This window comes from Agelaius tricolor, unplaced genomic scaffold, assembly GCF_023055355.1.
Source record: "Agelaius tricolor isolate 1412-34295 unplaced genomic scaffold, bAgeTri1.0.p SCAF_12, whole genome shotgun sequence".
NCBI lineage: Eukaryota > Metazoa > Chordata > Aves > Passeriformes > Icteridae > Agelaius > Agelaius tricolor.
In genome coordinates this window covers 10333714-10347086 of record NW_027269272.1, presented here as the reverse complement: position 1 = coordinate 10347086, position 13373 = coordinate 10333714, and positions in this window count along the sequence as shown.

The following is a 13373-nucleotide window of genomic DNA, read 5'->3' as shown; positions in this document are numbered from 1 at the left end:
AGCTCTACTTATCTCTGTGATTCCCCAGGGGTTCCACTGCAGAGCTAAGTTTGCTGACAAACAGGCCCTGCAGAAGCACTCTCAGTTTGAACATTAGCCAGGGTGCAGAGCATGGATCTACAGTGGGGTGGGAGAATACATTTGCTGGGCAGATTCACATAGATTCTGCTAGACGGATTAAATAATAGGTGCCAAAGAAACTTACCCATGCAGGAGTCCCCTCACTATTCTGGCAGAAAATAACAGGCTTTCCATAGGTTGACATGACATGTCCAGCAACCCTTCTCTCAGATGGAAGCGTGTAGGTTGGTTGGTAACTGTCCTCATCATGGTTAAAATATGATATTTTAACCATGATGAGGACAGTTATGTTCAACAGCTTTCTCCATGCCTCAGTTCCTTTGAAACACAATAGGTATAAACGCCTATTAAATATCTTAAAACACCCCAGAACAATCTTATTTGTATTTAAAGGTTGTCAATAAAAATACTCTAGATATTTGAATAATGTATATTTTCTCAGAGAAGTTTTTATTCTGTTTTTGTTCAGTGTTGCATGTTTTCCAAGACAAACACTTGGTACCATCTCTTGAAATCCAATCCATATTTTTCCAAACTAAATCCGGCTTCATGATTCTCAGCCTTCAACATCTGAACTTCCATTCAGCCTTCGCCTCACTGTTCCGTGTAACCAATAAACTGAGTTTCCATCCTTAGGTCCCTTGTGTTCCTGTGTTCTAGTGTAGCTCTGCTACAGATGAATAATGTTTGAGACAAGTTTGTTCCAAAGTCCAAAACTGGTATTGCTCAGACACCTCCCTGTAAAATTTCCCCACAATGAAAACCACTGAGGACGTTCTCATTTCAAGTGACTTGCAAGAAGCTGCAAGGGTCCGGGTTGCTTTAAATAAGCTTGGCAGACTAATGCAGAAAAAGTTATTTTTTGCCTGCCTAACCCCTAGGATTGCATTCATAAGCAAGGGGCCATGGATGTTGGCTCAGTTTGCTACTGGCTGAAAGGGCATATTTTGTATTAGAATTTCACATTCTACAGTTGTCTTATCCCAGTATCTTACATCCATACACAGAATTTCAGGCCTGGCTGATGAACTTTCAAAAATGTCAAGTATGAGACCTGTTGGCAGAGCAGAGCAGGTCCTGCACCCTGCCAATCTCTCTGAGCCCTCAGGGTGAGTGGCCAAAGCAAGGGCCAGCTAACAGCCACCATGCACATGCCAAAATCGGACCCTTAGCTCATGGGATGGGCACCTGCCTGGCTTGCTCTGCCCAAGTCGAGCACATGTACTCCAGGCAGGTGCGTCAGCTTTTTCTTTTCCAGAAAACACAGCCTAACTCAAATACAAACATTCATAAAGGCATTATCCACCAAGCCAGAGGGGACATTTAAAGGGCAACTCCTAGTATGCGTATCACAATTGCATTACTACTGCTCTGTGAGTAATTTATTCAGACTTCTAAAGGCTGTAGAGGCCAGGACAATAAGCTAGCCATAGGTAGGCACCACCTCTGTATGCTGAACAATTCATGACTTGTTTCCCAGTTTTCCATTATGGGATCTCGCATTCAGTGCCCCAGATTTGATGCCTCCACATGTACCAAAGAGTTCATAAGGAAGAGGACAGTTTTGGTCCTCAAAAAAAGAACAATGGATGATTCTGCTACAGAACATTCTTGCCTATGCTGATTCAGTTTCCAGGGGGGTTAATTTGAGAATGTAGTTGTTCCCTTGAGGACTTAGCCTCCTTCTCCAGCAGCCTTTGAGGGAGAACAGCACACAGGTGTCTCTCCTGGCAGAGCTCTACCTGGCACAGGCCATGGCCAGTTTCAGAGCCAAGCACTATGGATGAAATTCAGCCTCTTATCTTCTCATTAACAGAGACCAGAACATGTCTTCAACCCACAGCACAGTTGAAGTTTATCTTCACTGCCAGTACAAGTTAAAACACATTTTTACTCTTCCCAAAGCAGCCTGGCTCCCCATGAGTGTCCCTCCCTGGAGGATGAACTGTCTCTGTGAAGGTGCCCCCCTTCCTGCTCTGGCTGCTGCCTGCCCTGGCCATGCATATTGGCAGCTTGAAGACAGCTCTCAGCACCAAACAGCAGCTGCTGCAGAGGGCAGCTTGGCAAGGGGCACGGGGCCAGCTCATGGGAGGCAAGATGGGCTTGGATGCAGAAGGGGAAGGGGTTTTGACTGCCTGTGGCAGTACAGGTACCATATGCTCAGGGTCAAGCCTGAACAGCCTGGGTGGTTTGGAGTGAGGCAGTTAATAGATCCTTGATTGCAGCCAGAAGTCTGTACTATTTGTACCAGAATCAAACAGGCCTTGATCTCCCACAGCTCCTTTGGAAGGAAACTCTGTTTTTACCCTCCTAGGTAAGCTACAAGGTGATGCCCTAAAAGCAGAATAAGTGTCTGCCCAAACTATCTTCACCCTGATCTTGATGCTGTGAAGAACCTTTGGTGGTAGGAGTGGCCCATGAAAGGGCAGGATGAAGGACAGTAGGATTCCAAGCCCTTGGTTGGGGTCTGCTGGGAGCAGGGAACTGAAAGTACTGCTGCCTTCCCTCTGGCTATCAGGCATGTCAGAATGCAAAGACTGCAGTAAAGGATTTGATAGTCCTGTAGACATGAGGCATGAACTGCACCAAAGGAACACAAGGAAAACCACACCTTGTTTATGCCGTATTTATGCCTGGTGAAAACACTTGTCAAAGAAAACACTTTTTACCCCTTGTTTTTTGATTAAAAGTAGGGTTTGCATGCATGAAATTAATTCTAGGCAGAGATTGTACCTTAGGAAGATAGAGTTTGGGGTAATAGATTTTTTCTAAGGCTTGGTTTTAATTTATTGTGTGAGCAACGCTCAAAACATGTTAACTGCTGCACAAGCATGCCCAGGGGAAAAAAAAATTAAAAAGTAAATGGAATCATTTACAGAGAACAGGATGGTGCAGACTTTCTGCTGGGGTAATCAGGCAGGGGAGAAAATATTAATATCTCTGCATTATTAAGATTTGGTGTGCTTGTCATAACCTTCCACTAGCTTTTGCATTCACTGACTAAAACCTGGCTACCAGATGGCATTATTTGGCTTTGCCTGTGCTTCTGAGACACCCTAGTTCATCCTGTATTCTATCCAGAACCCCTTGGTGTGTTGTTATACAGTAAGAAGAGTAAGTCTGGCACCTTTCATTAGCAAACCATGCAATAAATAGTAAAAGATCCCCAGGAACAAGCTGGTGCTGTTTTAATGCTCATTTAAGTCTAGTGTTTTTCTGGCCAGTCTTCTCTGGATTTTAATTTATATCATAATTTCATACTTCTATTTTTGTTTCTGAAAACATCAGGAAAAGGAGGCATAAAAGCTTCAATCAATTAATTCCTCTCCCATTAGTTTTCTGTCTTTATAATTCTAATATCAGTATTGATTGGAGTTAACCCCTAAATTTACTGCTATAAATAAAAAGCAAATTGCCCCAAATATACTTCTCATCATCTTCCAAGTATTTATTTCCTACAGCGATTTTTGTTTCTCTGCCTCACTCCAGTGATGCCTATCAATATTTTTGGCTTTTAACACACATTTTATGAAATTATTCATTTCATAAAACAGATTTTTTCCCCCTATTAAAACTCTATGAAGCAACTTATGAGGTTAAGGAGTTATGACATTTCATAATCGGTTGAGTAATCATCCTCACATATTACTGATAGCTAAATTTTAATTCTATTAATATTTTTCTTATGGTTTCTATTCTCTGAAGTTTGGGGCAACACTTTGTAGCATTGAGTGGTGCTGTGAGCTGTGCCTTTCATCTCCCAACTTGCTCAAGTGCTTGTGGTGGCTACCTCCAGCCTTAGGCACTGCAGAACTGTGTTTCATAGTTTATAGAGGCTCTGGATCTTGTTTTTTTTTCAAATCAGTTTAGACAACAATCACATTAAAACTTCCAAAGCTCTTTTAAAACAGGCGGCTAGCAAGCCCTTAACTATGAGTCAAGACTGGGACAAAAATCCCTACTTGCAAAAAGATGTTTGGCCCTTCAGCCTCAGTTCTCTTAGGGAAACCAGTACAGATCTTGCAAGATATGGGGCTCAGTATGGATTAACTGAAGGATTCCTTTAGACTTGATGCTCTCCTGAGCTGCTTCTGGCTGTGGCCGTGTAGATAAACCCTGGGCCTGTGACCTCTCCTGTTTCTCCACACAAAACTAATTCCTTTGAAGTCAGACTGTGACCTTTCTGAACATTGGCTGCAATGACAGTGTGCATGCATGGGGCATGGACTCTGAATTAGGAGAACCCCTCAGTAGGATTCAATTAAGATTACATCACAACTGCTTGTTAGTATCCGATTTTAAAGGTAAAGGTACAGAAGGAAAATTCATGTTCCTTTTCCTATGTAAGTGGTGAAGGAGAACCTTGACATCCTGCTGCCATTAGGTATGTTGTGTAGTAAAGCTCTTCTGATAGGGCCTGGTGCAAATTGCAGAGTCAGTGCCCTTGCATATACATTTGCCTCTGAGCTGAATTCTGTTTTCTGTAGCTAAAGCTCAAGGACCTCCAGGTACGTTTACAAAATTTTAGGACTCCACAGTTCCCTTTGTCAGTGCCTCCAACTAATGGCTTTTGTTCTGTCAAGCTTGAAATGTCTTGCAGTTAAATTGCACATCGAAATCTGAAGACAAAGCAGTGAATATAGTGAGTATCCAAAACCATTCATTCACTGTATTTCCATAATGGAATTGCTTGCCCATGTAGTTAAATAACATATCTAAGCAAAATGCAACTCTTCAGGAATAACATTCCAAATATTAAAATAATATTTTTCACCTACTGTTGGATTCCTCTAGTGATATTACAGTGAAGTGACATGAAGAATAGGAATAAACATTTTTAATTTGGTGACGTGTTCTCAGTATTTCTATAGAACTGGGTCCTAACACAAAGACATCACCTGTGCTTGAACATTTGCCTCTTTTTCTCTTTTTGTAACCCAAAGTGGAACATGGGACAAAGGTAAATATCCTTCTGAGCACAGTGTGAAGCTACTTCTTGTAAGAGGAATCACAGATGCTGTCTACTTTTTTTCTCTAACCAGATAGTTTAATACAATATTTTCTTTTTTTTTTAGAATCAGAATTGTCAAGGTTGGAAGAGACCTTTAAGATCACTAAAAACAACTATGAACTCAGCATTATCACTGTAATCCCCCCAAACCATATCACCCAGCATTAGACTCTTAAATGCTTCTGGGGATGGCAACTCCAGATGGCAACAGCAGGGCATGGTGGGAAGGCCAGCATTCACCACAGAAATTAGCAGACACATCTTCATGTAGGTCAACAAGGCCAAGTGCAAGACCCTGCACAAAGTCCTGCACATGGGTTGGGGCAATCCCAAGCACAAATACAGGCTGGGAGGTGGATGGGTTGGGAGCAGCACTGAGGAGAAGGACTTTGGGGTGTTGGTTGACAAGAAGCTTGTCATGAGCTAGCAATGAGCGCTCACATCCCAGAGAGCTAAAAGTGTCCTGGGCTGCATCCCAAGGGGTGTGGGCAGCAGGTTAAGGGAGGGGATTCTTCCCCTCTGCTCTACACTGGTCAGATCCACCTGGATTCCTGCATGCAGCTCTGAAGCCTTCAGTATAACAAGGACATAGACCTGCTGGAGTGATCCCAGAGGAGAATCACTAGGATGATCAGGTGGCTGGAGCACCTCTCCTATGAAGACAGGCTGAGAGAACTGGGGATGCTCAGCATGGGCTGAGAAAACTGAGGATGCTCAGCAAGGAGAAGAAAAAGCTCTGGGGAGACCCTATAGTACCAAAAGGGACCTACAAAAAAGCTGGAGAGGGACTTTCCATAGGACTATGCAGGAATTAGACAAGGAGGAAGGGCTTTAAACTGAAAGAGGGTAGATTTAGATTAGCTGTAATGAAGAGATTCTTTAGTGTGAGGGCGGTGAGACACTGGAACAGGTTGTACAGAGTTGTGGAAATGTTCAAGGGTTAGATACGTCCCTGAGCAACCTGGTCTAGTAGAAGGTGTCCTTAGCCATGGAGGGGGGTTGGAAGAAGATGATCTCTAAGGTTTCTTCTAACCCAAACCATTCTATGAGTCTATTTCTTGTGTCTGAACACCTTGCATTGGAGAAGAGGCTTCTGGTTGCCCTATTCTCCATGCAAGAGAGGACAGGTTTGCATTTGTTTATAGGGTTTGTGAATTATTATCAATCAATATATCTGCCATCTAGGATCCCTCAGGAAATCATCAGAGTTGCATTAACTGCATTCTCCAAAAGCAGTGACCTTAGTAAAGACCTGATGAGACACTCCTGCTGTTGGTGAATGTCAATAACAAAAGCAGAGAGAAAGCTGTGTGGTCAGGTCCTAGGCTGAAGCCCATATATGCTAAAATCTTCAGTGCAACAGCCCTCACACTTTGCTTCTCTTTAGAAGTCTCTGTGCCATCGCCTTTTAGTCCCCTTACTTAATTTACAGTGGGTAGTGTCTCTCATTGTGCTGTCTTTGCAACAGAGCTCTCCTTAGAGGTGCAAAAGCCTGCTTTGCTGAAGACACTTATACAAAACCCTCATTTAGAGCTAAGGACTAAGAACATTTTCTTTTGGTGAACTTAATGGAGGCTTTACCACTGACGTCAGTGAGGCCAAGTTCCCACCTCTTTTTCAAACAAGACTAACACAAAGAGGCCAGGTGACTGGTAGAAATTGTGCAAGAATTATAACTCCCAGGACAGAAAAACAGTAGGGTGTCATGTAAATCTTTGGTGTAACATGATCAATGAGCGTCAATGCAGTTTTATGAGTATACATTTATTTGTATGTGTCTCCATTTTGAGGCAGAGCTTACATGTCCTTGGGAAGTGCTGCAAAGCTCTCACACCTCATTATATAGGTGTATGTAAATATGTCATGCATAGTAAATACACTCATAAAGTTTTATTTTTGAAGCTGCCTTTTCAACCTCTTCTAATGTTAGCTCTGAGCAAACAGGCAAACAAAAGCTTCACAACCACACAGGGAGAAACAAGTTGTGAGTAGCATTTAAGCCACCTGTCTGGGAAATTGCTTTGGGCCCATGAGATGTGCCAGCAATGGAAAGATCTGAATGAAGATGCTGGCAAATGGGAATGGAGGGTCTATCCCAGCACAAGGTACAGCTGTGTTTATCTATTGACCATTTTTCTGAGTCCTGAGACTGCTGCTTGGGTTGGAAATGGCAGAGAGCAGCTGTGCAGGTCCTTTCAGCAGGCTGACCTAGGCAGGAGGGCCTGAGCAGCCATTTGTGCTACAGGGACTCATTAATGGACCTCTGATGAAGTGGCAGGAGCAAGGTGTGCTCAGCTTTTAGAGTAGAAAATATGATGGCAGATGAAGCTGGAGGAGGACACTTGTTCCAACAGCTCTGGTGGTCTCACAAAGCCACCCAGATGCACTTGGAGAGAGCACTGAACTCTACACAGTGCCAGGAATCTGCACAAGCAAGACAATCAAGTATGTTTCCAGGAGAGCCCACATTCAGGCAGCAAACACGAGAGAAATCCAGGAATGTTCTGAGAAAGCTCTAATCTCATTTCTTATCTGGTGAGGAGTGGCATGTTCTAGCATATACCAGGATGAATGAAGGGGTAAAGTTTCCCAGATAATTTCTAGAGAAAGGCTCCTCCTGAACAATCCTGGATTGCCTTAAGTGGTAGGATGATATAATCATCCATGGCATGATAACTTTGCAGTAAAAATTGATGAATAAATCAGAAAGAGAGCACACTTGGCAAGCAGATCACCAAATATCAGAAGTCCTTCCCAATAAACAGACTGTCCCCAGTGCTGAAGTAAAAGAAATGGCCAAAATTTTTTGACTAAGTGCGTTTCCTTAGATCAGTCTCCACTATCAAAGCATAAAAATTTCTGAAGTACAAATTCAAGAAGTTTATAATATGAATACTTCTGTGGTGCAGATCACTTCCAAACAGAGAGACAAAAGGGAAAAAAACAGACTCCAAAAAAAAAGTGATCTTCTCCCTTCTCCTCCAATATTTATTATAGACAAATCCAGAACTTCTGTTGTGTGATATTTTCCGAAGATCATATTTTGTGTTCTGGGGTGGAACAAAATGAATTTGAGACATCTGAAGTTATCGTAGAGTGGAACTGTTGTTCTAGGGCCAATTATTTGAGCAGAATTGAAATTAAAAGAAATGAGAGATGTAAAGAAAGAAAATGGCATAGGAGCTGTGAAATCTGACTGTACATTTAATTCAGGGGAAAAATGGTAATCTCTTTGATTCCAAGGACAGTAGCCTCTTAAGGACAAAACATAAGACCTTTGGAATGGAATAACGTAGAACAAGTGAGGACACACCCAGAAAACATCTAATAATATCGTAACAGAGAGATGGGGTATTTTTTTTTAAGTTGCCTTTATCTGTCTCCAAATAGCCTTGGAGATGCATAGCCCAACCCAGAAACTTTGCAAATATTAAGAGTTGTAAATAGTTGATAAATTTTGCAAAAGCCAATGTCTCTCCCAGCTTTGCAATAAATAGAGATCAGAAATTTTCAGATTAATAGTTAGAATTTGGCTGTGTAATGCTGAAAGCCAGAGATTTTTTTTAATGAAAAAAAAAGTGTAAGATGGTCCCTTTCAAAAATTTTCATATTTCTGAAGAGAACTTCTGCACGTCATGAAATCATTATTTTTGGAGGAGCTATCATCACCTAGCTCACCAGCTGGCCAGCCTTTCAGTACTGGCTTCCCTTTAAAACAAGACATCAAAATCAGTGAAGAAAGTTGCAGTGATTGTTACTAGAATTTCCCAATATAAAAACAAAGAATTAATCAGAATGCAGAGTTCTACAAAACAGAGTAGGACAGGCTGGCTGCCTTTCTTTCAATGCTTATCCTGAAGCCTCTATATCAGCTAGAGAAGCTGCAAACCCTTTGGGAGCCAGGCTGTCTCTTGCTAATGTCAGTAAAGTCCTTGTCACATTTTCAGCTCTGTGTTACTATTAAAGCCAAGTTGTAGATTCTAGTGTTGTACAGAAAATGAAATGTGTATTAAAAGGAACAGTATTGTGCAGCTCAAGCGCAGTGCCTTATCTGCTTCATCCCATTGAGACAGCATGTCCTTGTGTCTTGTTTGTACAGCATGGAAAAACCCTGATCTGCAGGTGAACAGCCCTTGCAATTGCCCACATTGCAAAGGAAAGCATTTACTGAATATTCTTCAGAGGAAACAAACAGGGAGGCCCTAAAAACGTGTTGTACTCTACTGAGAGATAGACAAAGATATGCAGTATGAATTTATTTTTGTTAACAGTCAGAGAAATAATGCTAGTTATTTTAACTCGCCCTTGGAGTTACTGCTCTGAAGGAATGTGCTAAATGCTATGCATTTCTCATGTGTCTATTTGAATATGAAGATTCAACAGCATGAGGCTACATCTGTTCTAAAAAAAAAGATCAGTGCTTGGCATCTTGGTGTGCGCTGTGTACAATTCATTTGATTCCTTGCAATGCAGCTAAGATCTACATTTTTAATATTGGCTAGCAGTGCCTCCAGTTTAGGGTTGTTAGCCTAAATTGCCTTGCAGATGTTGGATGTTCTGGGACTGAGTACTCTGTGCTGCTTTGAAACGCCTTAAATGAAAAATCCAATATTATTTTGGGAGGCACTTAAGAATTATCAATTGCCTAAATACATGAATATTTCAAGTGCTTCTGAAGATAATAGTGCTTGAAAACCTCATGCAATAATACTCTGAGATGCTGTAGAGCTTACTTCTCATTATATCTCTTTGATCATTGATTAAATATTATTCACCACTCCTTCTACAATTCATGAGAGGCTCTACTAGACTTTAAAATGTCTTGAATTTGGAGTTGCTTAGTCAGGTCAGAAGCCCTGTTGCTCTATTTGAATATTTATCAAGTTCAGATTTTTTCAAAGGCAAAAAAGCAACACAATGTTTTTTTCCATGGCCTCAAATTTTGCAAGTCATTCCAATGCTTTTAGGTAATGATACTGAAATAGTCTAAGTGCCTTAAGCAGTGTTTAGTATCACATAGAATTAGAGTGTACACAGAAATGACTCCATTTGAACCTGAAAACCTCACTTAATAAACAAACAAAAAAATAAAATTCCCTAAGAGTTCCAATTTAACACAGAAAGAACCCAAACAAATAGAGCAACAAATACTGACAACTGTATCCATGTCAAGCTATAATTTTCATAACTAGCTTAATTTTTGGGCTGCAAGAGATGCAATAACCAACTAGTGCAACATCTGAGACTTTCACTGTTCAGCTACATTCATTTCACCCTGCATAAGTTATCCAAAAATGGCGTGTCTAAGCTGGATATCTACACTGCCTCCCTAGTCACTGCAATGAGAGACTGATATATCCAGAGATGTCTGAGAGGGGATGCAATGAATAGGCATTTGGAGGTGCTACAGCTGGAGATAAATGTTTCCCGAGATTTGCTAAAAAATGGAATATAATTCAACTTTTAAAGACAAGCCACTTGGGAAGATCTACATTTCTATCATGGTGTTGCTGTTTCATTAGGTTGGCTCTGCAGGTGAACATTTCCATCTGTGCTGCTGAACTGACCCCAACATGCACAATTCTTGACTTTTAGAAGTCATTTGTGTTCAACTGTTTATAAAACAGGAGTTTCAAAGCTGTATCACAGGGAATTTGTGCAAACAAGATTTTATCCAGGGCATGTGAGGAGGAATTGCTTCATAAATGCTTGAATATGTAAAAAGGACTGTGTGACTTCTCTGATGAACAACAACTCAACAGCACAGCTTGACTTTCAAATATTCATAATCAATTCATTAAATAAAGAATGAATGGAAGAAAATTATGATCACAGATATTCCACAAACAGAAAAGAAAGTGAAATGACAGTTCTTATGTGTCCTCTGAATATTTTCATGAGGAAACTATATTAATATTTAATGCATGCATTACCTTTTTCAGCCAGCTCTAATTTAAGTGAATTTCATTCTCTGTGAAATGTCTGCTAATAGAATACTAATGCCACTAATAGTTGCTTGCCATACTTGGAGAGGCGGGAGTTAATATTACCGACGTCTGTGTCTAAAGATGTTATTCTTAACACTGAATTAGAGAATGTTGTAACCATGTAAATTTATAAACTAGCACAATAGAAATGGAAGCAGTGTGTCAGAGAGCTATTTAATCTATCTACATAAATACATAACCTCACAGATGGCAAACAACCCCAGATTTGAGAAACAGACTGTGAGCAATACTGATACTAGAGAAAAGCATGTCTCTCAAATGGCAAAAGCTGGGGTGTCTAACAGCAAAGTCAATACACCATGTTTCTAATTAGCCTGAATTGCCAAAGACCTGCCTTGAACTTCCAGCTTCTCTTCCCAGGTCTGTGATCCTCTCTGTGGTGGAAGGTGCCCTTCCATCCCTTGGGACACTCCAGGCTGTGCTCTCCATGGCTTCTGAGCAACACTGCCAAGGGTTTCCAGGCTATTGAGCAGAGCAGGGGAACCTTCCTCATTGTGGGCTGTTCCTGAGGACACCCAGATCTCCTCTTTTCAGGGCTGGCACTCCTGAGGCCTTGCTAACTCACAGGTTTCCAGGATTGATGGTAGAACGGGACCCTAGAAGCTTCAGTGCTATCAACCATGTGCAACTCCCACAGCATACAGCAGTGAGTCTCTCCTAGCTTCAATTGGCTTTCTGCTAGTAGGTTCAGTCCTTGAACTGGCAAGGAAAATCACAGTATGGCTGACCAACACCACAAAGTTGCCAGAATCTGCTCTAAAGCACAGAAGGGGGTTTGGCAGTTGACATGATCTACCATTCTCCCAAACTTGTACATTTCAGGGGGTGTATGGACTCAGGATGATGCTACATTTGGATTCCTTCATGTGGAAGAATATCCTAGGAAAGCAATAAACCCATCTCAGAGGCAATCATAAATGTTGCCTACACTGGAATACTGGAGGATATCAGCATTTTCTTAACTTTTTACCTCCCTCTAATGCTATTCAAGCATGGGAATGTAAGAAGTCAATGCAATAAGGGTTAATCCTGGTGCCTGAATATCAGATGGAATGACGGTACTAAGCTTTCCTTTTACTGCTATGTATAATTGATCCTAAATCTGAAGAGGAACTGAATTGGATACCAAGCCACTTTTGTTTACATCAGGTTAGATTTACACAAGGCACCTGTACGAATTCCACAGAGCATTAGGAGATTCTCAAGGTGTTTCTTCTGTTTCTCAGTCTAAACACTAGAAAACTGCTTTAGAATTCAGAGGTGTATTTAAGTGTTGTCCTGTTTAAGTATACCCACTTCTGCTTTTCAAACTTCCTTACGGTAGGAACTTTCTGTGCATGGGCCAGTTCCCACATCAGAGCACAACCACTCTGCCATGTAATAGGAAAGGTGGGACTGGATTATCTCTCCAAAGATACAAGACCTGGGACTGTTCAGCCTGAGAAAAGGAGGCTCAGGTGATTTTCTGCATATCTGTAGTATCTGAAGGGATGGTGCAAAGAAGGAAGAGCTGGGCTTTTTCCATGTCAACCACTGTCCATCTGGCTCAGGGTGGCCCTTCTTCATCAGGGACTTGGACCAGATGACCTCTAGAGACCTCTGCTAACACTAACTGCTCTGTGAGTATGTGGTGCTGGCACAACAACCAGCAGAACTGGGATTTCCTGAAAGGGGTCTGAGCAAATGCAGGAATATGAAGCCCACTGCCAGACAGGGTTTCCATCACAGAGTTTGTCTCTGCAGCTTGGGAAGCTCCCACCACTGAGGCTGAGCTGCTGCCCATACCTGCCTGTCATCTTGGCAGGCCTGAGTAGACCCAAATATTGGTGTTGAGAGTATGGGGGTCCATGTCTGACCCAGCAAGGGCAGCTGAGCACAGGGTGAGCCTGCTCAGAACAGCCATCGCCTCCCAGTGCCTTCTGCTTCTTAGACAGATGCCAAGATGGAAATCTCATGGAGATTTAGATGGGGAAATGCTGGCAAGTGGGAAGTGGTTCTTTGGTACTTCCCAAATGCTCCCACTGAATAGCATTCTCTCAACAGAGGTCCCAGGCTACACCAGGCATCAGGGTGGCCCTTTCTCTCTTCCCCAGCACTCTAGGGAAGCAGATGGCAGGATGTTTGCAAGCAGCTTGCTGGCACCTAGAGCTTTTGGCAAAATCCCTTCTAAGCCCAGCATCTGGCAAAGCTCTGACCCTCACCTGACATGCCAGCAATGAGATGGGAGTGGGCTCTTGTGAGACTCAGATTATTTGGGGCACGTGGTGCTTGTG